The 25,683-nt window shown below is 39.5% G+C and overlaps 1 long non-coding RNA gene and 1 pseudogene across 2 annotated transcripts in view; one reads left to right on the top strand and one right to left on the bottom strand.

The window, feature by feature from the left end:
* The window catches only part of LOC309846939, a 76,579-nt gene that overhangs the window by 10,857 nt on the left and 40,039 nt on the right, over window positions 1–25,683 (bottom strand). The window lies entirely within an intron of this gene.
* Window positions 9,564–9,993, top strand: LOC309845827 (elongin-C pseudogene; annotated as a pseudogene). Its single transcript has one exon. The product of its transcript is annotated as an elongin-C pseudogene (transcript).

Raw genomic sequence — 25,683 nt, 5'->3', positions numbered from 1 at the left:
CAAAGGCAGATGCTTAATGACTGAGCCACCCAGGCTCCCCTGAACAATTTTCATAAAGATTTTATTTATTTATTTATTTATGTAAGAGAGAGGAAGCAAGAGAGAGTAGCAGCAGGGGGAAGGGCAGCATAAGAGAGAGAAGCAGACTCCCCACTGAGCAGGGAGCTTGCCACAGAGCTGACCCCAGGACCCTAGGATCATGACCCAAGCAGAAGGCAGATGCTTAACCGACTAAGCCACCCAGGTGCACCCAGCAATTTTTTTTTTATTAGCTGTTGTCATCTGAATGTGCTAACATTTAGAATCTAATCCCTTAGTGTTAAACATCATTTCTCCACTGACATTTTTTTTTTGTTAGTGCTGTCAGCTACAATAAAATAAACATGCTTATAGGTAATTCTTGGTATGTAACAGTTACTTCTTTCATATATATTCCTAGAGACTTCAATGCCAGGTTAAAAGTCATGCTTACTTTTTAAAACATCTGTTTATTAGTGCAATAGATGGTTACTATCAATAAATATTAGATACACATTTATTGAATTATTAGGTAGTAGTCTGAACAAGAAGAATACTGAGGAGAGCAAATATAGTTTCGGCACTCAATGGCCCTAAAATCTGGTGGAGACAGAAAGTAAACAATCCTTTGTCACATATTGTTAAAACGGCAATCAGGAAAAAATACACCAAGTTACAAACCCACCATCAGTATACAAGAACACCTATCTCCTTACATACACACCAACTTTTAATACTAAGCCTAAAAAAAAGAAATGTCACTTTGACGAGTGATGATGTTTGCCATGCTAATTTGCATTTCTTTGATTACTAGTGAAGTTGATTGGTTTTAAACGTATTTATACTGCTCTGACATATTTGGGGGAAAGTCCTGCTTTAAAAAATCTGTGGAATTGTTTGGCTTTTCTATGCAGCTCCTAAAATCTCATTTTTCATTTTATAAAATTTCTACATCTCTGTAGAAATAGAGTTGAAATAATCAATATTGTGATAAAAACTTATATTTCTGGGGTTTGACTTGATAAAGCTCGTTTATAACACCAGAAGGAAGAATGAAGGAGGAATTTTTATATTGCACATACAAGTGCTCATTATCATAAATTATAAAACTATTTGATGGTTCTAAAGAAAGGAATGAGGAATTCATTTTCCTTTTGATGCCTGAATTCATATCCTCTTTCTCCCACATGTATCTTTTTACTTCTACTTATTCAGCCAGTATCTTGTTCAGGAAGAAGACCCCTAAAAGCAGTCTGTGATGTGGACCGTAGTGATTGTTTATTGACAACCACTCTCCCCTCCCCCTTCTTCCATGTTTACCGAACACAATTTTGTTCTGTTTTCTACTCCTGGGGGAAGGTAACCCTTAACCCAGCTCAGTGGTACATCCTAACCAATCATGACTCCCCCCTTCCATTGCTGCAGTGATTGGCTTGGGTCTCAGCCTGTGACACATTTTCAGCCAATGAGATGAAGGAGAAATCTGCTGATAGCCTCGGAGAAAGCCTACCTTACCTTTACATAAGAACCTCAGAGAGACCATCTCCTCCCCTTTGTCAAACACTCCATGTCTGCTTATGACCACTACTGCTACCTTGTAACCAAAGCTACCCAAATGAGAATGGCTAAGCAGGAAATACAGAAAGAATCTGGTTCCTCGATGTCATCATTGAGCCAATAAATAAATCCAGCCCTACGTAGGAGCCTTTCTTCAAGACAACTTCATATGTGTCTTCATTGTTTAAGATGTTTCATTTGAGTTTCCAGTTACTTGTTGTCCACAATATCCTGACTAATATATTTTATTTTGAATTTACAAGGTAAACTTAGGGTTGTTAATTCACCTCTTTGAGTTCAAGTTCTTCACTGAGAGAGAGAGAGAAGCAGGGAGAAAGGGACAAAGAGTTGTTCTATATATCTCAAACCATTATTTTATAAAAACAAGTCATTTTTTAATATTAAAAAATAGAAAAGATATGATCTCAGGGGAAAGAAGTCTTGGAAGATAAATTAATTAAACCTTTAAAAAAAAAACAGTGTTCTATCTTTATTTTCCTCATTTCTTTGTGGAGTGAAAAATTCCTCTAGATTCTGGCTGGGAAATCATTTGATAAGACAAGTCATATATCCACAAACTAGATAATGGCATGAATAAATTTTTGGTTCTTTTTAAAGATAAGAGTTCTAAAAAGTCAAAGATCATGGAAAACGAGAAGGCTGGAGAACTTTATTTATTTTTAAAGATTTTATTTATTTATTTTACAGATAGAGATCTCAAGTAGGCAAAGAGGCAGGCAGAGAGGAGGAAGCAGGCTCCCTGCCGAGCAGAGAGCCCAATGTGGGGCTCGATCCCAGGACTCTGGGATCATGACCTGAGCCGAAGGCAGGGGCTTTAATCCACCCAGGTGCCCTGGCTGGAGAACTTTATTAACAGAAGTGTGAGGCCATTAGCCATGTAGAAGTTAGATCAATTTCTGAAAAGAAAGAAATAGAGCTACTAGGATGGTTCAACATTCGCAAACCAATCAATGTGATACAACAAATTAATATGAGAAGAGAGAAGAGCCACATGGTCCTCTCAATTGATGCAGAAAAAGCATTGGACAAAATCTAGCATCCATTCCTGATTAAAGCGCTTTGAAGTTTAGGGATAGAGGGAACAATCCTGAACCTCATCAAATCTATCTATGAAAGACACACAGCAAATATCATCCTCAATGGGAAAAAGCTTGCAGCCTTCCCGTTGAGATCAGGAACAAGACAAGGATGCCCACTTTCACCACTCTTGTTCAACATAATATTAGAAGTCCTAGCAACAGCAATCAGACAACAAAGAGAAATAAAAGGTATCCAAATTGGCAATGAAGAAGTCAAACTCTCTCTATTCGCGGGTGACATGATTCTTTATATGGAAAACCCAAAAGACTCCACCCCCAAACTACTAGAACTCATATAGCAATTCAGCAACGTGGCAGGATACAAAGTCAATGTGCAGAAATCAGTGGCTTTCTTATACACTAACAATGAAAATACAGAAAGGCAAATTAGAGAATCGATTCCATTTACTATAGCACCAAGAACCATAAGATACCTGGGAATAAACCTAACCAAAGAGGTAAAGGATCTGTACTTGAGGAACTACAGAACACTCATGAAAGAAATTGAAGAAGACACAAAAAGATGGAAGACCATCCCATGCTCTTGGATCGGAAGAATAACCATTGTTAAAATGTCTATACTGCCTAGAGCAATCTATACTTTTAATGCCATTCCAATCAAAATTCCACCGGTATTCTTCAAAGAGTTGGAGCATATAATCCAAAAATTTGTATGGAATCAGAAGAGACCCCAAATTGCTAAGGAAATGTTGAAAAACAAAAATAAAACTGGAGGCATCACGTTACCTGATTTCAAGCTTTACTACAAAGCTGTGATCACTAAGACAGCATGGTATTGGCATAAAAACAGACACATAGACCAGTGGAAGAGAGTAGAGAGCCCAGATATGGACCCTCAACTCTATGGCCAATTAATCTTCGACAAAACAGGAAAAAATATACAGTGGAAAAAAGTCTCTTCAATAAATGGTGCTGGGAAAACTGGGCAGCTATATGTAGAAGAATGAAACTCGACCATTGTCTTACACCGTACACAAAGATAAACTCAAAATGGATAAAAGACCTCAATGTGAGACAGGAATCCATCAGAATCCTAGAGGAGAACATAGGCAGTAATCTCTTCGATATCAGCCACAGCAAATTCTTTCAAGATATGTCTCCAAAGGCAAAGGAAACAAAAACGAGAATAAACTTTGGGACTTCATCAAAATCAAAAGCTTCTGCACAGCAAAGGAAACAGTAAAAAAAAAAAAAAACAAAAAAAAAACAAACAAACAAACAAAGAGGCAACCCACGGAATGGGAGAAGATATTTGCAAATGACAGTACAGACAAAAGGTTGATATCCAGGATCTATAATGAACTCCTCAAACTCAACACACACAAAACAGGCAATCATATCAAAAAATGAGCAGAAGATATGAACAGACACTTCTCCAATCAAGACATACAAATGGCTATCAGACACATGAAAAAATGTTCATCATCACTAGCCCTCAGGGAGATTCAAATTAAAACCACATTGAAATATCACCTTACACCAGTTAGAATGGCCAAAATTAACAAGACAGGAAACAACATGTGTTGGAGAGGATGTGGAGAAAAAGGAACCCTCTTACACTGTTGGTGGGAATGCAAGTTGGTGCAGCCGCTTTGGAGAACAGTGTGGAGATTCCTCAAGAAATTAAAAATAGAACTTCCCTAAGACCCTGCAATTGCACTCCTGGGTATTTACCCCAAAGATACAGATGTCGTGAAAAGAAGAGCCATCTGTACCCCAATGTTTATAAAAGCAATGGCCACGGTCGCCAAACTATGGAAAGAACCAAGATGTCCTTCAACGGACGAATGGATAAGGAATATGTGGTTCATATACACTATGGAGTATTATGCCTCCATCAGAAAGGATGAATACCCAACTTTTGTTGCAACATGGACGGGACTGGAAGAGATTATGCTGAGTGAAATAAGTCAAGCAGAGAGAGTCAATTATCATGTGGTTTCACTTATTTGTGGAGCATAACAAATAGCATGGAGGACAAGGTGTGTTAGAGAGAAGGGGAGGTGAATCATGAGAGACTATGGACTCTGAAAAACAATCTGAGGGGTTTGAAGTGGTGGGGGGGTGGGAGGTTGGGGTACTAGGTGGTGGGTATTATAGAGGGCACAGATTGCATGGGGCACTGGGTGTGGTGAAAAAATAATGAATACTATTATGCTGAAAATAAATTAATTAATAAAAAAAAAGAAAGAAAGAGAGCATTTTAGGCACTAAGCTGCATAAACAGAAGCCCAAGGCCAGGAATAATTATGGTGAATGAACAGGCCTGGGGGAGCACTCCAGCCTGACTAGGATGGAGATTTCGTTTATGGAGATGGATCCTAAAATTAGGACTTACGGACCTTCAGGATTGTGTATGTCTTCTCAGAGGCCTTTGAGTTTTCAAAGACAATTTTTATATTTAATGTTTTCATTTCAGGGATCATCTAAAACATTAGTGTGAGTTTAGGTAGATCCCGCACGGATGGCCCCTGAAACCTAGTCACTGCTACATCATTACAGGACCTATTCTGGTATTCATATTTATGATCTGGTTCATGGAAGAACTTCTGGTTCACTAAAAAAAAAAAAGAGAGAGAGAGAGAGACTTTTTTTCATAATGAGAACTATTCTGCTATATGTTTTCTGTTTCCTTTTCCTTTTTCAACACACAGCTAGACTATACTTACTAGCCTCTCTTGATTTGTATGGGGCCAGGTGACTATACTGACCACTAGAATGTGGGCAGAAGTTGTGTGCAATTTCCAGGTCAGGCCCATGAAAGAACTTACCCCACCTTTCCACCAGTGCATACAATCTTTGCTCTCTTTCCCCATCTGTCAGCTCAACATAAAGGCCACTAAGGATAAAAGGCAGGTGGGGTCACAAAATGGAAGGAATCGCGAAATGTGGAAGGCTGGATGATCAGATATTGACATGAGCAAGAAGTGAACTGTACTGGGGTTGGCCACTGAAAACTCAAGGCTTACATATTATAAGAGCTAACACTATCTTTCACTTGTACCCAAAACTTTGAAACAGAAAAGTAGATGGAGAATTGAACCATCATCATAAATCATCGCGATACTTTAGACTTGCTGAACCCTAGTCAAATCCGCTTTCTGAAGTATAGGTTTGTGTAGCAATTAACATAATGAGAAAATATTAGTTTCACATTCCAGTGATAATTCAATTAGATATTCTTTAATGTAGATTTCCAAAAAGGCAGAATGCTAATGTTATCTTCAAGTAAATAAGATCATTTACAGAGTTTTAAATGACTCCATTAAAATTGGCATCTGAACATTTCTCACTGCCTTGAAATTATTAATAACATTCTGAACATTATATTTATATGAACACCCCATTACTAGTAGATATTTTTTGGTATTTTTAAAACTAATCTGGGCAATTTAGTTTCAGCAAAACAAGCATCTTCTATCATGTTGATGCTACTAATTAAAATTTTATTGGCTTTTTAATTTGCTTAGTATTTAATTTGTTATCTAGTTTGACTTTAAGCTTATATAACAAATAAGGGCATAAAAGGAACATTTTGTACCTACTTAAGATTTTTATAATACAAATAATTTATGCCAACACTGTGAATCCATGTGAGGTTTTTTTTGTTTGTTTTTTTGTAAAAGAGAGCCTCATCACTCAAGTTTGAGAATTGGAATAGATCAACCCTTAAATTCTCTCTTAGCAGTATTAACTGGGCACTAGGAACAAAAGGGTCTGCAACTAAGCCTTTCTCAGGCTGAGCTCTGGTTCTGTTACTTACTAGCTATTGGGTATTGGGGCAGTTGTTTAACCTCCTTAGACAACATAACTTAACTGAAAAGTTAGGATAATAATTACTGCCTCTTAGGATTATGCTGCTGGTGAAGCATGGGCATGTAATACACAGCAGCTGTTACTGTCATCTATTGAATATTTTCAAGCAGTTCAGCCTGGTGGAGTTGTGATTTGCATTTGTATGAATTTCTGATTTTGTCACATTTATATCACATTCAAGATCAACATCTTAGAAGAACTGCCTCTGTTTTTAAAATATGTAGTATTATCTTTTGAAGTATAAATCAGTGATCTTACTTTAGACCCACAGCTTCTACATATAAAAGCAGATTTAGGTGAATCTTGACTTGGAAATACTTTAGACTGAATTAATTCTATTTCTTAGATGCAGTTTTTAAAAAATGTTCTTTCTAGTGCATTAAACTGTAATTCCGAGTTTTTATTAATTCTGGTTGATTTCCTTCATAAGCAGCCTAAGTTTGTTAATGCAGATTAAGAAGTCTGCATTCAAAAAGTCCTGTGTTTTGTGGGATGCTTGAGTAAGTTATGTTGAATTGATAGTCTTTTTTTTAACACTTAAAAATTTTTAAATTAATTAACATATAATGTATTATTGGTTTCAGAGGTATAGGTCTATGATTTATCAGTCTTGTGTAATACCCAGTGCTCATCACATCACATGCCCTCCTTAATGTCCATCACCCACTTACCCCATCCTTCTACTCACCTCCAGCAACTCTCAGTTTGTTTCCTGTGATTAAGACTCTCTTACGGGAGATGCCTGGGTGGCTCAGTCAGTTAGGCATTTGCCTTAGGCTCTGTCATCACCTGGCATCAGATCACCCTGGGATCGTGTCTGGCACTGGGCTCGTTTAGTGGGAAGCCTGCTTCTCCCTCTGCTTGCCGCTCCCCTGCTTGTGCGCTCTCTCTCTCTCTCTCTCTGACAAATAAACTAATAAAATCTTTAAAACAAAATGGGGAACTCTTATGGTTTGTCTCCTTCTCTGGTTTTGTCTCATTTTATTTTTCCTCTCTTCCCCTTAGGATCCTATGTTTTGTTTCTTAAATTCCACATATCAGTGAGATCATATGATAATTGTCTTTCCCTGATTGACTTATCTCACTTAGCATAATACTTTCCAGTTCCATCCACATCACTGCAAATGGCAAGATTTCAATTTTTGATGGCTGAGTAATATCCCATTGTGTGTATATATGCCACATCTTTATCCATTCATCTGTTGATGGACATCTGGGCTCTTTCCATAGTTTGGCTATTGTGGACACTGCTGCTATAAACATTGGGGTAGAAGTGCCCCTTCAGATCACATTTGTTGTATCTTTGGGGTAAATACACAGTAGTGCAATTGCTGGGTCATGGGGTAGCTCTATTTTCAACTTTTTGAAGAACCTCCATACTGTTTTCCAAAGTGGCTGCACCAGCTTGCATTCCCACCAACAGTGTAGGAGGGTTCCCCTTTCTCTGCATCCTTGCCAACATCTGTTGTTTCCTGACTTGTTAATTTTAGCCATTCTGACTGGTGTGAGGTGGTATCTCACTGTGGTTTTGGTTTGTATTTCCCTGATGCCAAGCGATATTGAGCATTTTTTCATGGGTCCCTTGGCCATTTAGATGTCTTTTTTTGAGAAATGTCCGTTCATGTCTTCTGCTCATTTCTTGATCAGATTATTTGTTCTTTGATGTTGAGTTTGATAAGTTCTTTATAGACTTTGGATAGTAGCCATTTATCTGATATGTCATTTGCAAATACCTTCTCCCATTCTGTCAGTTGTCTTTTGGTTTTGTTGACTATTTCCTTTGCTGTGCAGAAGCTTTTTATCTTGATGAAGTCCCAATAGGTCATTTTTGCCTTTGTTTCCCTTGCCTTTGGGGACATCTCTAGCAAGAACTTTCTGCAGCCGAGGTCACAGAAGTTGCTGCCTGTGTTTTCTCCTAGAATTTTGATGGATTCCTGTCTCATATTTAGGCCTTTCATCCATTTTTTAGTCTATTCCTGTGTATGGTGTAAGGAAATGGTCCAGTTTCATTCTTCTGTATATACCTGTCCAAATTTCCCAATACTGTTTGTTGAAGAGACTGTCTTTTTTCCAACTGGCTCTTCTTTCCTGCTTTGTCAAAGATTAGCTGACCATAGAGTTGAGGGTCTATTTCTGGGCTCTCTGTTCTGTTTCATAGATCTATGTGTCTTTGTGCCAGTACCATACTGTCTTTGTAATAGAGCTTGATGATTACAGCTTTGTAATAGAGCTTGAAGTCCAGAATTGTGATGCCACCAGTTTTGGTTTTCTTTTTCAACACTGAACTAATATTCTATTAATACACCAGTAATGTGTCAAATCAATCTCCTTAATCTGGGTTCTATGGAAAATAAATCCTACCATTATTGGACTGAAATTAATCAGAGACTTTTAGACACAGAGAATTGCCTTAGCTGGAGTAGGCAATCCTTTAAAGGAGTTTCTGTAGATGCAGAGACATCAGGAGGACTGAAAATAAAGAAAGTGCAAAGGAAAGGAACAAACTGTCCCCTGAGTGGTGTGGAACCCCACAAGCTCTTGTCCATCTGGAACATTCAGCTTTATATTCTAGGGACACAAGGCACTCTTTCTCAGCTAGAGGAATAATCACATGTAATTTTTCATGGACAGCATGAGTGTCCTGATGCTTAGTCCTCTTAGGAGCTTACAATGAAAAAACAACTGGCATTAGTAAAAGGCCTCGTATCAGAAAAAGATTTTTATAGAGTAGCAGGGGAGCACTCCCCTTTAGAAAAGGGTGTTCAGAGCCATTAGAATGCACAGAACTAGGAGACAAATCATAAGAGACTCTTAACTATAGCAAACAAACTGAGGGTTGCTGGAAGGGGGTTGGGGGTAGGGGGTAACTGGGGGATGGGCATCCCCCAGACACTTGATGTAATGAGCACTGTATGTTATAAGCAGCTGATGAGTCACTAAACTCTGCCTATGAAACTGATAATATACTATATGTTAATTAAATTGATTTTAAATTTAAAAAAAAAAAGAAGAAGAAGAAAACAGGACAGTGTCCCTGCCTCACCAGGAAACTACCAAAGTTCCTATAGAAGTAAAACAGAATTTCATAAGAATATAATGGATGGAGAAGAGAAAACCTGTGGTGGGTGTGAAGGCCCTGATGCCATGTATGTCAAATTGATATCGTCGGATGGTCATGAATTTATTGTAAAAAGAGAACATGCACTAACATCCGGAACAATAAAAGCCATGTTGAGTGGCCCAGGTCAGTTTGCTGAGAACGAAACTAAGGAAGTCAATTTTAGAGAGATCCCTTCACATGTGCTATCAAAAAAGTATGCATGTATCTTACCAACAAGGTTCGCTACACTAACAGCTCCACAGAGATTCCTGAATTCCCAATTGCACCTGAAATTGCACTAGAACTGCTGATGGCTGCGAACTTTCTAGATTCTTAAATAAAATAAATTATAACAAACTGTTAACGCTTTTCAATATTTAATACCTGTAGTTCGGTTAGTAATTTTTTTCATATATAGCATGTTGCCTGTGTGCAGTTGAACTTTAAAGTTCATTGCAAAGCAGATTATCTTCTGTTCTTTTGCATAGCAATCAGAGTTGAAATTTGTTTGCTACATTAACAAATTAAGGACATTTTCACATTGAGAAATAAACAAATATGCCAAAAAAAAAAGAAAGAAAAAAACAAATAAACAAAAGAATGCACAGAACTTGATAACTGAGGGCACGGAACTTCTCCCAGAGACAATAAAGTGGAAGTTGCGATGTGCCGCATCACATTTGGCCACTGTGGAAACCAGCCCTCAGGGTTGGCTTCCACCTCCCTGTATTTCACTCTGTGGGGACCCCAGGCCAGACAACAGGAGGATATTTTATATTACTTTGAATTCATCAAATGCAGGCAGTTTTCACCAGAGTCCCAAGGATCACCAGATTAGTTGGGAATATTTGGTACAGGTGTGCACTTGGCAGGACACTGGAGTGAGAGATGTATTGGTCTAATCCCAACTCGGCAACTACGAAGCTCCATGATGTTGGGTAACTTACTTAACCTCTCACTCAGCTTCAGCTTCCTGTCACACAAAATGCAGATGAAAATGCCTGTGTACTCATTTGGGGAGGGTGGGATTAATTGCAGTAACAAGAAATGCAAGACAATAACAAGAAATAATAGTCAGAACTCAGTAATTATTTATTTCTCTCCCTCCTGCTTTTCCTCCTCCTCTAAACTCTTTCTCTACTCTGTTTCTCTCTCCTTCCCTTTCTTTCTCAGTATAAAACTGGTATATTTAGGCTAATTCGCTGATCAATTTTGGGGTGTCTACTATGTGCCAGACACCCTGCTAAGTGTGTGAGCTATACAATGTAAGTCGGGGAGGGTTTTGCGTAAATACAGGTAGCACCATGATTTACTGATATCCTTGTGCTGTATGAGAATGGAAGAGGCAACTTCAAACTGTGTAATGTCTTTTTGACTGAAGGCTCAAAACTTGGATGTGAGTTTCTACCCTTGAAGACTCACTTTCCTCTTCCTTCTTTGCTTTTCAAAATCCTGGCCCTGTGATACAAAACTTTAGATTGTCTGAGAAGGAAAGTGCTCTGAAGTTTGAAGGAGAGGGCAGTGGCCCAACCTGGCGGAGAGCTGGACTCCCCAAGACTATGAGGAGAGAGTGTAGGGTTCTACCAGTGTGAGGCCCTTCTTTCCACTCTCACACAAAATGGAATGTCTCCTTACTGGGTATCACATCCTTGAAAGCCACAGCCATGTCCCAGGTACTGAATAGGACAGAGAGAAAGAATATGCTTAGAGCAAAAGAGCTGTCTGCTTCTGAATGGACCAGAGCATCACAGGACTTGTCCCACACTATAGATTAGGTAAATTTGGAGTGTTTTCCTCCACAGGAAAGCGAAGGGGATGAAAGATGGAAAAGTAAATGACACTGTATGTCATACATACCAATGCTGGTTGGGGCAGACTCTGGGAAGGAAAAGCCAAAATTAATTTTATTTCAAAAATTTAAGAAGTCTGATATCCTGCACCCAAGGTTTATGAAACAACTCAAGCCATTCTCGAATAATCATTCTCCAATGTTTTACATGCTGTACTGTTGGGAAGATCAAAGTATCAAATTGAAGCCTATGAAACTGCCACTCAGCAATTTCCTGTGGTTCAATCTAATACTATGGTTGCCCCAAGAAGGGCACGACTAAGGCAGAGATGGAAAACTGGTAGTTCACTCTATCGCTTGTTTTTGGTTAAGGCCTACAATATTCTGAAATATCGAAACTCTAAATACATAAAATTGGGAGATTTCCCATAAAATGCTGATTCCTGGCTTCTCTGGAATAGTCAGAATATTTGGCAATGAGGGGCCCACGTTCCATGATGGCAACAATTTGCTGAAGGTGAAAGTGAATGCCCTTCTTTAGTACATGTTCTCCAGTCTGCCTGTCTCCACGACCTCCTACTCTCTCCAAAATACTGAGGTCAATCATCAATATCACTTTTTCCCCTTATGTCTGCCCTACCTCATTCATTGACCTGACAACCACAGATACTTGCCCCTGTGACTCCTGGAGCCATCAAGGAAAGCTCATAAAATGGAGACAACCAGGCAGACAAAGTGGGGAAGATTCTCCAGAAAGAGGGAAACACAAATGTGTGAGAATGCCTGTCATGGCAAAGTGGGGTGTCTAAGAACCAACACCTAAGGATGACGCTGGAAAGATAGGGTGAGTCAAGACTGAGAAGAGCGTTGTTTGTGATACTAAGGAGTTCATCTATGAGGCGTGGTGGCAACTAGCAGAAATTCTTAGGCAGAAAAATTAAGCTATCATTTCTGGAATCTGAATTATTATGCAGTTGGCTGTGAAGCAGGTGGATTAGTGCAAGAGTCTGGAGGCATGGAGGCCAACCTAGCGACGCTTGCTAAATTCTAATTCTAAGGATAATAAGGCTCTGGACTGCTGGGCTTTTTCTTCATTTAAATCATACAGAGATCAGATATTCTTCCCATTCCTATCAAGTGGAAGATTTTAAAATGAGGACGTGATCAAATGACTTTATTCCAGTGACAAACGTGTGCTACAAGTGAGGAAATGGAACAAATATAAAAACTGGGTTTAGAAAAGTCAGGAAGAGTGTGCAGACACCGTTGGTTAACAACCCAACAGAGCTTGACTCCTTTCTGGCTACCAATTTTGCTTCGGTTATAAAGTGCTCAGCCTCCTCAGATGAAATCAAGACTGGCTTAAGTCAAGTATGACAATCCCATACCTCTCTTACAGTGATTAGTCCAGGGGTGTGCTGGTAATCTGTTTCTAGGCATTGAAACATATGAAGTTTGCTCAGGTCTTCTTGGAGATTTTCCTCCTGCTAGGAAAAGTACATGTGGATAGAGTCTTTGCTCCCAAAACCCTTTATTCTTGCTTTTTGTCATTGCTATGTGACAACATAATGCTTATAGCAGCTACAGTCATCTTGTGCTTGTGAGGGAAAAAGAAAGGAGAATTGCACAGACATTCATTTGTTCACTCACTGAATATTTATTGAGCTCTTACTATTGCTGGATGTTCCAAGCTTTGGGGATACACTAGTAAATAAAACCGTCTTACACTGGATATTCAACCAGAGCATATTAGGAAGCAGAAGATACTAGTGTCACTATTGCTTAAGACACTGTAAATAAAATACTGTTACTTGCAGCCTGAAGTATTCTAAGTGAAGAATAAAAGTGAAGTATTCTAAATGAATAAAAGTTTTATTATTACTAATAGTAAAAAGTGAAGGGTGGGGCACCTGGGTGGCTCAGTCGGTTGGGCGTCTGACACTTAAATTCCTGCTTGGGCCATGATCTTGGGGTTGTGGGATCAAGCCTCAAATCAGGCTCCACACTCAGCAGAGAATTTGCTTTTCTCCCTCTCCTTTTTCCTCCCCCGCCCCGACCTCATGCACTCGAGTTCTCTTTCTCTCTCACATGCACGTGCACTCTCTCTCTCTAAAATAAATCTTAAAAAAAAAAAAAAAGAAAGAAAAGTGGGGGCACCTAGCTGGCTCAAGTGGTAGAGCACATGACTCTTATCCTCAGGGTCCTAAGTTCAAGCCCCATGTTGGGTGCAGAGCCCACTTTTAAAAATCAATCAATCAATCAATTTGTAAAAATGATCGAAATATCTAAGCTGAGCATAACTTCCTCAAATCCCCAACCCCACAGATTTATTTGCATGTGTCACTCAGTACGCAGGACTTATCCCCTACCTCACCCTCAAACACATACACAAAAACAAGGCACGGAGCATTTTCATGCTCATCAGGAATAGAGAAGAGAGTGATATGGAACAGAAGGATAAAAAGTATCTGCTCTCCATCCCAACTCTCGGGGGCTACCTATAGAGAAGCAGGGATTATGAGTGAAAGCTAAAGCATAATGATGAAAGACTCTAAGACATGCTGTATACTAGGTACCAAATTGCTACTTAGAGAGAAGAGCAGGTCCCCAGTGTCTGCACAGCACAGGGTGACCCTGGCAGGAATCTCGGGGCAGTCGCGAGCAGATATGCCAGGAAGCAACATTCCCACTGAAGAGCCCAGCCCCAGCAGCTACGCTAAAGAACAACAATATGGCAGCTAGTGGCAATGGACTTGAGTAATGATACAAAATTAGGACATGTGTGGACTTAGTCCTGAGTACAGTTGAGAATCTCATGACTTTGCCAAAAAACTGAAAATGAGCTGAGGTCCTCACACATGGTAGAGAGGGCTATTAGGAAGCTGAGTTCAGGCCTTATTAATGTTTTTCATCCATGCCCACTGGTTGGTGAGCTGGTAATATTCAGGTTACATTGTGATACTAAAAAAAAAAAAAAAAAAGACTGCGGCTTCTCATTCCATCAATATTTTTTAATTTACTGATAGCTTTTTTTCTGTTCCTTAATTTAAAACTCCTTTCCTCACCCCCCAAAAACATATATTAGCTTATCAAATTTTAGATCTTGAGAATTTCAAAAGAATTTAATCTTTTCTTAGGGAAGGGAAATAGAAGTTTTTCATCCAAAAGGAGGGGACAAAGCAAATTTAATTAAGGAGGATGCTGTGAAACACACTGTTTCTTCATGGTCCAAGACCTTTATAGTTTATAGAATCAGAGATCCCTTTGAGGACACTCTAGACTTCTCTGCAGATAAGGTCCATTGGCATGGATATATCTGAAGCCTGTCCATTCCCTCCAATCTTGGATGCCAAGGGATACTAAGTTAAAAGCTTGCGTAAGGTCTCAGATTCTAGCATTTCTGTAGTTTCATCTGGGGTTAGAGTATAATGCCGCTGAGACAAAGTCCATGAATTTGGTCTACCTGCTGGCCAGTTAGCAGGGTATCCCTGAACCTTTTCAAAATCCATCACATGTAGATGATTCAATACTGATGAATTATCTTTCCAAGTAGGTGTTCTTCCTGACACAGGTAATAATTTCACAATCCATTGTGTCTAACTGAGAGCCTCCTCTTCCAACACAGCCGAACACCACTGTACCAAAGGGTTATAAAAACTGACACTTTGTACTTGTAAAAGAGTCCTAATGATAACTATCTAAATTAATAGGCACTACAGCAAACACTTTAAAAACATTATCCCTTTCCATCCTTATAGGAGAATGAGATTATAAATGAATACTCCCATTTTACAGATAAGAAAACTGTAAGGTTAAGCGTCATGACCAAGGTCACCCAGGCAATAAGTGGCAAAACACATAACTATCCCAGTTTTATGATCTACACGTTTATGTACACAAATTCATATGTTGAAGTCCTAACTCCCAATGCGATGGTATTAGGAGGTGGGCCTTTGGGGGGTAGTTGGGTTTGAATTAATTCATGAGGGGATAGCGCCACCCCCATGGGGTTAGTGCTATTATAAGAGGAAGAAGACATAGCAGAGCTTTTTCCCTCCACTGAAGAAGCATGTAGCAAGAAGGTGGCTGCTTGCAAGCCAGAAAGAGGGCCCTCATCAAAACTCAACCCTGCTGGCACTCTGATTTTGGACTTCTCTGCCTCCAGAACTATGAGAAACAAATGTTTGTTGTTTAAAGCTACCCAGTGTGTGGTATTTTGTTACAGCAGCCTGAACGGACTAAGACACCCAGGATGACTGAACCCATGCCTTTTGCTCCTATGCTTTTTGTAATCTAAGCCCCCAAATTAAATGAGTTCATAAAAGCTCAGCATAAATACTCCTAAATCTCCTGAGATAATTTCAATTGAGTAAGACTGGCTTTTGAAAGACAATAAAATGTACTGGCATTGAAAAAAGAAAAAAAATGTCTTTTCACTTAATTGTTAGAATCCCCCAATCTATATCCTGCCCACATAATTCTCAACTAATAATAGCCTATTTCACTCAGTGTCAGCAGAGAATACAAAATGCTGTAATCCACATGCATGTTATTTTGCTGTGCATGCCTGCAAACTATAATTAGCAGATATCTTCTTCAAACATCAAGCCAAACATTTTTGAGTTTTTTCTTGCTTCCAGAAAAATCAGGAGCAAACAGCTTAGAAAAAACATTTTTGTTAAAAAAAATAATAAAAATAAAAGGGCAAGAAAAACAAACCCTGTTCATTCTTCTCTCACGATTTGACTTTGAATCTATCATCACATTTGCTAATTCTTTTGAAATCACATCTGAAATCGGTGTGACTTGAAGGACAGAATATAGCCATTATAATATGAACATCAAAGAAAATGACAGCAAGGGAAGAGAACTAAAAACAGATTTTGAAATTGGACTTAAAGGCATCTTATTAAAGATCCTGGTGGTCTTGGCAAAAGTTGTTTACTGATGAATGTGGGAATAGCATACCTGCACCCAAGTCCTTGTCTTAGGCTACGCTTTTGGGGGAACACAAAAACTAAGAATGGTTACACCTGGGAATTAGGAATGGAGAAGGGGAGACATTCACTTTTTAAGCTTCTGTGCCTGTGTTACTTTTGTCTTTTGAGTGTTTCATATCATAAATAAGAACTCAGAGTACAGAATTGTTCTATATATAAATGACTCCTCCTAAACAAAGAAAACCAGGCTGATCATTCTTATGGCTTTGTGCCTGTAGAGAAAGTGACAGAGCTTTAAAGATTAATTTTTTTAAAGCTCTTAAAAACTTTTTTCTGCTTCTGTTGTAGGATTTCTCTGCCTTTAGTGCCTGTGGTTCTTGGTCATGCCGCTTCGAAGAATAAAGAGGTAGATCAGATGAACAATGGTCATCACAACTGAGCAAAGCAAAGCTTATTGAGCAAAAGAATAAAGTTCCCACAGAGGACAGGGGGCCCAAGAGGGCTGCCCTCGGAGTTTCTAAGTTGAGGGGTTTTTATGATCTCTTTTGCAGAACTTTGTTAAGCAATCAGGATGTGATGAGTCCTGCCAATCAGGGCTTTGGTCACATATCTGTCTACTTATTAGGTCAATGTCAACATGCTGATGGCCTTTTTTTGCTGACATCTGGGGACTTATGTCTCAACTGCCCCTTGCCCATGATATTGACAAATGTTTTGTGATTAACTGCCTTATTTTAAGACATTTTGTAGAAGTCACTTCTGCAAAGGCTGCAAAGCAGAATGTTAGTACGATCCTATCCGAGCTGCAAAACAGTATAATAATGGTGTTTTATTCTAGCTGTCCTGGTACCCTATTTTCTTGTTGGGGACCCTGGCCCTGACTACCTAATTTTGTCCAACTCATTCTTAACACTTCTACACATAAGTTTTCTCTTTTTTGCATATTTTCATTTAAATTCCAGTTAGTTAATATACAGTGTAATATTAGTTTCATGCGTAGAATTAATGATTCATCACTGACATACAACACCCAGTGCTCATCACAAGTGGAAAGCTCTTAAATTCTCGATCTGAGGTAAAGCTTTTGTGCTCAGGGCTGGATTCCTGAGCCCTGACTCATCTCAAGATTTTAGGTATCAGTGTTCTCCCCTCCATACTTCGTCAAGCCTACAGTTTTTCCTCTTGTCCACCTTGACCCCTGTATTGTGCCCTCCTGGATTTAATTCCTTTCCCATTTAGTAAGAGTCCATGGGACTTTGTGTTACAACCATTATATTTTGCCATCCTTTCTTATTCCCTTGTTTCTACATCCCATTCATCCTCCAATTTCTAAACTGGATTAGTCCGAACATTTGCCTCCAGGATGCTGAGGATGGCTAGAGAAAATGATTTAATTTTCTTAATGATGTAGGAATGGAGCTGCTGCTGGTTATTGTACCCAGTCTCAGCAGACCTTCGCCGCTATTTAACAATGCTATACTGCACTGCCCTGTGCTGATTTCCCACTCCCCATCGCTCTCCCTAACACTCATACCCACGCTTCCACTGCGTGTCTTTGATCCAAGTTCCACAAAGAAGATGGAAATTGTTACATGTTAAATCCACTTTTTTAAAAATTTAAAATAATCTATATCTGAACATGTCTTCAGAGAGCTAAAATGTATAATGTGTTTGCCAAGTGCTGGGTACTGCTCTAAATAATACGGTAGCTAACACTTACTGAGCATTTATTATGATGATGTATCACAGTAACTAGCATCTACGAAGCACTAAGTAAATGCTGCCTGTGCAATGATGGGCCCCAAAAGTCGACATTATAGATACGGTGTCAGAAAGTAAAGTGATCAGTCCAACTCCAGAGCTTACACACTTAATCTCTGCTTCTTCCCTTATGTTCTTTTAATAAACACTTTGGCCTATAATCCTTACAACATCACTAACTCTATAAACTTTTTCTTTGCACTATACAAGCAGATTCCAGGTTTGGGGGAGTGAGGAAGCTAAAATAGCTAGGAAAATTCTGAAAAAGATAAATGATAAAGGCAAATTAATGTTTATATAGTATATGAAATGACAGTATAAATCTCCAAGTACCTGAAACAATTTGTAACAATACCTGAACAGAAAGACCAACGGAACAAAATGAAGGTCCCAGAAATAGGCTGAGATACATATGGGAACTTAGAATAAGATAAAGGTGGCATTTAAATTCAGTGAGAGAAGATAGGCTATTCAGTAAATAACAATAGTACAATACAACTGGTTAACCATCTGGCAAAAGTAAAATTGGATTCCTTCCTTATTACTTATAAGGAAACAAATCGCAGACAGAAAAGAATTAAACCTTAACAAATGAAATTATAAATGTACTAGAAGAAAATAAAGGAGAATGTTTTGATAAGAGTAGAGTAGGTGTGACCTCACTAAGCAGAAAACAAAAGCTAGAAGATATTAAAAAGTCTACTGATATACTTAAAACATACAAATTAAAACATGAAAAAAATACCATAAAGGAAATTGGAAGTAACCAACCAGGAGAAATTCCTCAATACCTGAAGAGATCAAACCAATGAAAAATTCACATTCTGATGAAAAAATGATTGGATAACATAAAGACAGTTCACAGAACAAAAAATACAAATGGTTTTTAAAAACTAATGAAAAGATGAAAATAGTACCTAAAACGACACGGCAGTATGTTTCACCTATGGGTGTGGAGGGGGCATATTTATAGTATACTATACAGGAAAATGCTAGGAAGTAGCATTATTGCTAGGAGTGAGTTGGACAGTTAGATGGTCAGGGCCAGGATCCCCAACAAGAAAATATGGTACCAGGACAGCTAGAATAAAACAGCACTCTTATACTATTTCGCAGCTCAGATAGGATTGCACTAATATTCTGCTTTGCAGCCTTTGCAGAAGTGACTTCTACAAAATGTCCTAAAATAAGGCAATTAATCACAAAACATTTGTCAATATCATGGGCAAGGGGCAGTTGAGACATAAGTCCCCAGATGTCAGCAAAAAAAGGCCATCAGCATGTTGAGATTAACCTAGTAAGTAGACAGATATGTGACCAAAGCCTTGATTGCTTAAGAAAGCTCTGCAAAAGAGTTCATAAAAACTCCTTAACTTAGAAACTCCAAGGACAACCCACTCAGGGGCCCCCTCCCTCTCCAGGAGCTTTGATACTACTGCTCAATAAACTTTGTGGTGCTGCCCACCACTTCCGTCTGGTCTATGTCTTCATTCTTTAAAGTAGCGTGACCAAGAATCGAGGGCACTAAAGGCAGAGAAATCCTGCAACATTATCACACATTTTTGGGGGAAGTGTAAGGCAATTTGATAACCATCCAAATTTAGATCCATCAGTTTTAGGAATATATCCTACTGGCTTGTTTACATAAACTTAAAATGATAGCCGTTGCAGCATATTTATAGTAGAAACAGACCAAGACATAATTGAATGCCACTAGTAGGATTTTAGTTAGTGCATCATTTCCATGGGAAACTCTCCAGTCATTTAAAAGGGACAAAATAGGGGTGCCTGGGTGGTTCAGATCGAGCCCCAAATCAGGCTGCCTGCTCAGTGGGAAGCCTGCTTCTCCCTCTCTCACTCCCCCTGCTTGTGTTCCCTCTCTCACTGTATCTCTCTCTGTCAAATACATAAATAAAATCTTTAAAAAATTAAGAAATTACAAAATAAAAGGGATAAAACAAAATCATAATGACAGATATGGGAAGATCTCCTAAAACTATTTTATACAGAAACAAAAAAATCATAAAACAAACAACCAGAAACAATGAAATGTAATTTGTAGGCTTCAAGTTTAAAAACAAAACAAAAAAAGCAGGAGTGTGTATATATGCATGCATGTATGCTTGTATATTTATATACAGTATCTCTTAAAGGGTACACAAGAAACTAATAACAATGGTTGCCTATAAAGAGATGGGCTCAAAGAGATGGGTTCCATTCCTTAGTAACAGACTCCAGACTTTAGCTAATTCCATGGCCAACTAGAATAAAGATGAGGTATCCTAGCTTTCTTTGCAAACAAGTGTGGCTCAATTATGGCCATAAAAGGGGTTGTACTCTTCTCTCACTTCTTGCCAGACAGACCACCGACCTTCCCGGACCTGAAGCCACGTACTTGGAGCATGAGCGAAAAGCCCCATTTTTGACAATAGCACAGCAATAGAAAGAAATCAGGGTCCATGAAAATGGTGGCATCATCACACCAGCCTTGAACTCCCTTGTGGGAGATAAATAAGTTTCTATCATGTTTAAACCACTGGTCTGTGAGAAGCTGTATCGTTCATAGCTGAAGGTAACTTACCTAACTGATTCAGGAGTTTGGGGGCCAGGTGACTCAGGAGCAGGAATGGAGGGTTGACTCCCATTACTGAGTCCCTTTTACAGGTTAGAAAGATATCAGAGTATGGACAGTACAGTGAAAAGTCTTTATAAAGGACTCGACTTTGTCTTCTCTCGATCGCCTCTACACTTTGAATCATTGTGGGGGCATCTTCATTCCTTTAAGATTATCACAGTTCCAGGGCATTTTATTTATTCAAGAAGCCTAAAAGCCCAAACAATTTCTTACTGAGTATTCTGGCTGTGAGAATCTATGAAAACAAGAGGTGGGTGTGCATGTGTGTGCCGCATGCAAAGAAAGGAGGAGAATATTCCTTTCAGCACACTTCAATCTCAGTTGGATTCTTCCTCTTTACAGATATTCTGAGGCTGAGGCTTTTTATACCATCATAAATTAAGTTGTTTGTTACTAGATCAATTCTTAACTGGAGTCATTCCAATGCCGTGCTAGAAGAAGTAGCTACTTTATTTAATTTAGGATGTGCTGGCAGGACTACCAAAGATCAACAAGAATCCAGAAACATTCTCAAGCACGTCAACGGGAGGATACACAGCCACGAGGTCAGTCATATTTTTGCTTTCAGTTTTGGTTTATGGATCTCGTGTTAGGAGAGTCAAAGGAAAGAAGGTAAATTTGGGACCGCCAACCAGGATGCCGGGTGATGTGGGAAACTAAAGGCAGAAGAAAATGTAGATAAAGCTAATAAGTCCTTATAACCTGCAGCCCATTGACAAATACTTGAGGCGGGCAGAGAACTACCTTCTTCCAAGCAGCTCGCAACTGTCTTAGTGTTAATGCCTTGCTAGAGGGAAAAACAACCTTGGTTTGACAATAGCAAGGCCTCTGGTATCCCACGAGTCTTCTGTAGCAGATGAAAATCCCTTTGGAACTTCTCTTATCTCTACTTCCCCCAACCCCAAGGTCTCTAATCAGTTGCTCCTCACACTCTGGGGCAGCAACTCTTTCCGCCCACAGGTGCCGTCCCCGTGCTTTAACAAAACCACCATTTTGGACCACAGATGTCTCAAGAGTTCTTTCGTGGCCGTCGGCTCCGGACCCCACCGACATTCCAAAACTACATCATTGAGGAACAGGATGCCCATCACTTCTCCTGTGGGTGAGAATGATTCCCTTTATATTTCTCATTACACACTACTGGTGTCCAATCCTGGCTGAGCGTTAGAGTCATCCTGAGGCACTTTTTAAAAATACAGATTCTTGGGGCGCCTGGGTGGCTCAGTGGGTTAATGCCTCTGCCTTCAGCTCGGGTCATGATCCCAAGGTCCTGGGATCGAGCCCCAGGTCAGGCTCTCCACTCCGTGGGGAGCCTACTTCCCTCTCTCTCTGCCTGCCTCTCTGCCTACTTGTGATCTGTCAAATAAATAAATAAAAATCTTAAAAAATAAATAAATAAAAATAAAAATACAGATTCTCTGGGCCCTGGGTGGTTCAGTTGGTGAAGCATGTGCCTTTGGCTCAGGTCATGATCTCGGGGTGGGGCGAGGGTTGGAATTGGGACCTTTGTCGTGGAGTCTGCTTTTCCTCTTCCTCTGCCCCTCCCCTCAGAGTGTGTTCTCTCTCTCTCTCTCTCTCTCTCTGTCTCAAATAAAATAAATAAAATATTTTTTAAAAAAATACAGACTCACAGACTCCATATGTCCAAAATTCTGGTTCGGTAGATCTGTTCAAGCCTAAATTTCAGTATTTTTTAAAAGTTGCTCTGGTGATTACAGCAGCTGAGTCCTGGTTCTACATTTACAAAGACCTGCCATGGAGCCATTCAATATCTTTAAATACTTCTCATGTGTGAATTACCTCATCAGACACAGGGAAGTGCATTATTGGTGTCCTGGCTCCTGGCTAATATACTCTATATATCATTACTATCACCTTTTCCACCAACTCAGCAACACTGTGCTCACATCACTTTCTTGCTTTGCCTTTTTTTTTCTAATTAATTACTACATTTGTCGTCTGTCCAGTATGCCCCTTGGGACTTTCTCTGTCTATATTGTCTAAGAAGGCCTATTCAAACTAAATGGAGGTGGTGGTAGGCAGACAATAAACAACAAAAAAAAGGACTTCTCATCAGTTCAATAGTGTCATGGCTTCTGGCACAGGGTCATTGTTTTATATCAGTCCAACAAAGTTCAAGAGATAACACTTGTCTACCGCCCCAGAAATACTCTTGCTGACCTAGATGAAGGCTGAAGCTGCTCCAGAGGGCCCCCCATCCTCTATCCTCCATTGACACCTAGAATTACGGTTCATTTTATGCCATACCATGGGCAGAGCTTTGCAAGGAGTCCAACTTTGCCAGTGAGGGGTTGTGGTCTCTAAAACATTTAAAACGATAATACAAATGATTAGAAGGCAGTTTATCTTTCATTATCACAACCAGCTGGTGATTCTAAACAAAGTTGGTGATGAAATATCCCTCCCTGAAAAAGTCTTTTTTGGAATCTAAATTCTATAAAAGTAATGATTCTCAAAATGTGGTCCTAGGTCACTTGCACAAGAATCATCTGGGAACTTGATAGGCAAATTCCTGGGACCCACACAAGACCAATGAAACAACTTGCAAGCAATATTTGTTCACACACATTTTTAACGAAGCACCTGTATTTGCATAATTGAAAGATTACCTTGTGATTCCTCAGATGGCTTGGGGATTCTGCCCTAGACACAAGAGAGGCAAATGTTTTAAGTACTTCCACTCACCGGGTATCCTGTTAATTTCAAACTTCCAGGTTCTATATTATACAGATAATAAATGCACGATGTGGGTCAAATTGAATTTATGTGCCCCAAAAAGATATGCTCAAGTTCTGACCCCGAGTATCTGTGAATGTGACCTTATTTGGAAATAGGGTCCTTACACATGTTACCAAGTCAAGACAAAATCATACTGGATTAGAGTGGGCCCTAACCAATTACTTAGGTGTCCTTAGGAGAAAAAAAAAATTGAACACAGACACAAGGGAGAAGGTGAAGAAGAGAAAAATATGTCGCCCAACATTAGCCTCATTAGCATAGGGATTACCTAGTGCAGGTTACTTTTAAGAAACAGAGACACAGGAAAAGTTCTGAAACTCAAGTGGGAGTTAATCTTTCCTAAGGGAAATTCACACTTTTGAGGGAAATCTCCATTTGTACATGTGTACGGGTGTCTTCCTCTCCGTGCCAGGAAGAGGAGGATGACCAAATCCCAAGAAACTCATCAGTGGAGAAGGCAAGAACTGAAATCTGCACACTGAGACAGGGAAACTGAAGGACTCCGTAAAGATCTGCTTTTTGCTCCTCTTCCTGCTTCTACTCTTGCTAGGACCTGCATCCCCACACTGCTTTACACTGCCTTGTAATGGAAATGGCATATATCCTCCTTGTAAGGGACAAGGAGTTAATGACTTCTCTAGAATAGAATATATCTAAGGAAGGACCAGGTGAGAATGACCTGGTGAAGGTATCAAATGTGTATTCCAGACTAACAGCACTAGACATCTCAATACCAAGGCCCCCTGACTCCAAAGAATAACACCTGGGCTCTCCTCTTTGTTCTAACCAGTTCCTGAATGCCTGAGGGGACATGTACAACAGACCATCTTCTCCAGTTCAAAAACCCCAGGTCCTTAACAAAGACAAGACTCATGCTCCTTTCCTTTCTGAGTCTCCCAGATGCTCCGTCTGTATCTGTTCACTCTCTATCTTCAATAAACTCTGCTTTCACCTCCTGTTGGCTCACATTTGCTTTCCATTCTGTGAAGCCAAGAACACTCTTAGCTGATCCTCCAGGACCCCCCTTCTGGGTCCTGAGACCCCACTGCCCGCATCAAAACAATACCCTTGCTTCCTGTGTTTTCCTGGTTACCTCCCATAACTAGCCTCACTCCTACCCCCCAAATTTTTTGTCTTTAGTTAGGTATAGTATTTAAGGAGGTGGCTTGGACTGTTTCTGGGATTTACTCAGTTTTCCTGAGTCTCTCTTATGTATATGTGTTATTACACTTGTTTGTTCTTTTTCTGCTAACTCTTTTATTAAGAGGTGTTTCAGCCAAGAACCTACAAGAGTAAAGGGAAAATTGTTTTCTTCCCTGACAAAGGCCACGTGCAGATAGAAGCAGAGTTTGAGGTGATACTGTTGCAAGCCAAAAATGCCATGGATTGCTGACCAGAAACAAAGAGAAAGGCAAGGAAGAATCCTCCTCTAGAGCCTTCAGAGAGAGGATGGCCCTGCCAACACCTTCATTTCAGACTTCAAACCTCCGGAATGGGAAAGCAATAAATTTGTGTGATTTTAAACCACACAGTTTGTAGTAATTTGTTATAGCAGGCCTAGAAAATGAGTACACATGTTAAATAAGAACTTCCAAAAGCCAGAAATAAATAATCTGTTCTAAATGAATGATAAGAACACTCCTGTATTATGATACCTTGGGGGATGTCTAATCATGTTCCTGGGGTCATACATACCAATTTGCCTGTAAACCAAAGACTGTAGCAGCATTTCTATTAGGCCATAAAACAAATTCAGTAAAAAGTAGCAGAATGTGCCACCCCCGAATATGCCTCTTTGGCATAGGGATTATTTTGAGATGATTATTTTGAGAAAGTGCAGGCACAGAAGCTCTGAAAAGAGAATAGAAGTCACCCTTTTTAATGAAATTTACATTTATAAAGAAAATCTCTGTTTGTGTCTCCATGGGTGTCTCTTTCCCTGTAGCAGGAAGAGAATGACTAAATCATAAGAAACTCAACAATGTAGAAGGTACTTAAATCTATGTAAAAAACCTGACCCTTGTTTACTCTGCTTTTCCTATTAACCTCCTATTGTAGACCTCCCCACTCCACACACCCATCTTCCTTTTGTCATTAGCCAAAGAATGTATTTAAGGGGGTAGTTTGGGCCATCTTGGGAGTTTCCAGATATCCAGTTTCCCTGGATATCTGCAATGTACACATGA

Source organism: Mustela nivalis (genome assembly GCF_964662115.1).
Source record: "Mustela nivalis genome assembly, chromosome: 13".
In the NCBI taxonomy this organism is placed as follows: domain Eukaryota; kingdom Metazoa; phylum Chordata; class Mammalia; order Carnivora; family Mustelidae; genus Mustela; species Mustela nivalis.
This window is presented reverse-complemented; position numbering and strand designations above follow the sequence as displayed.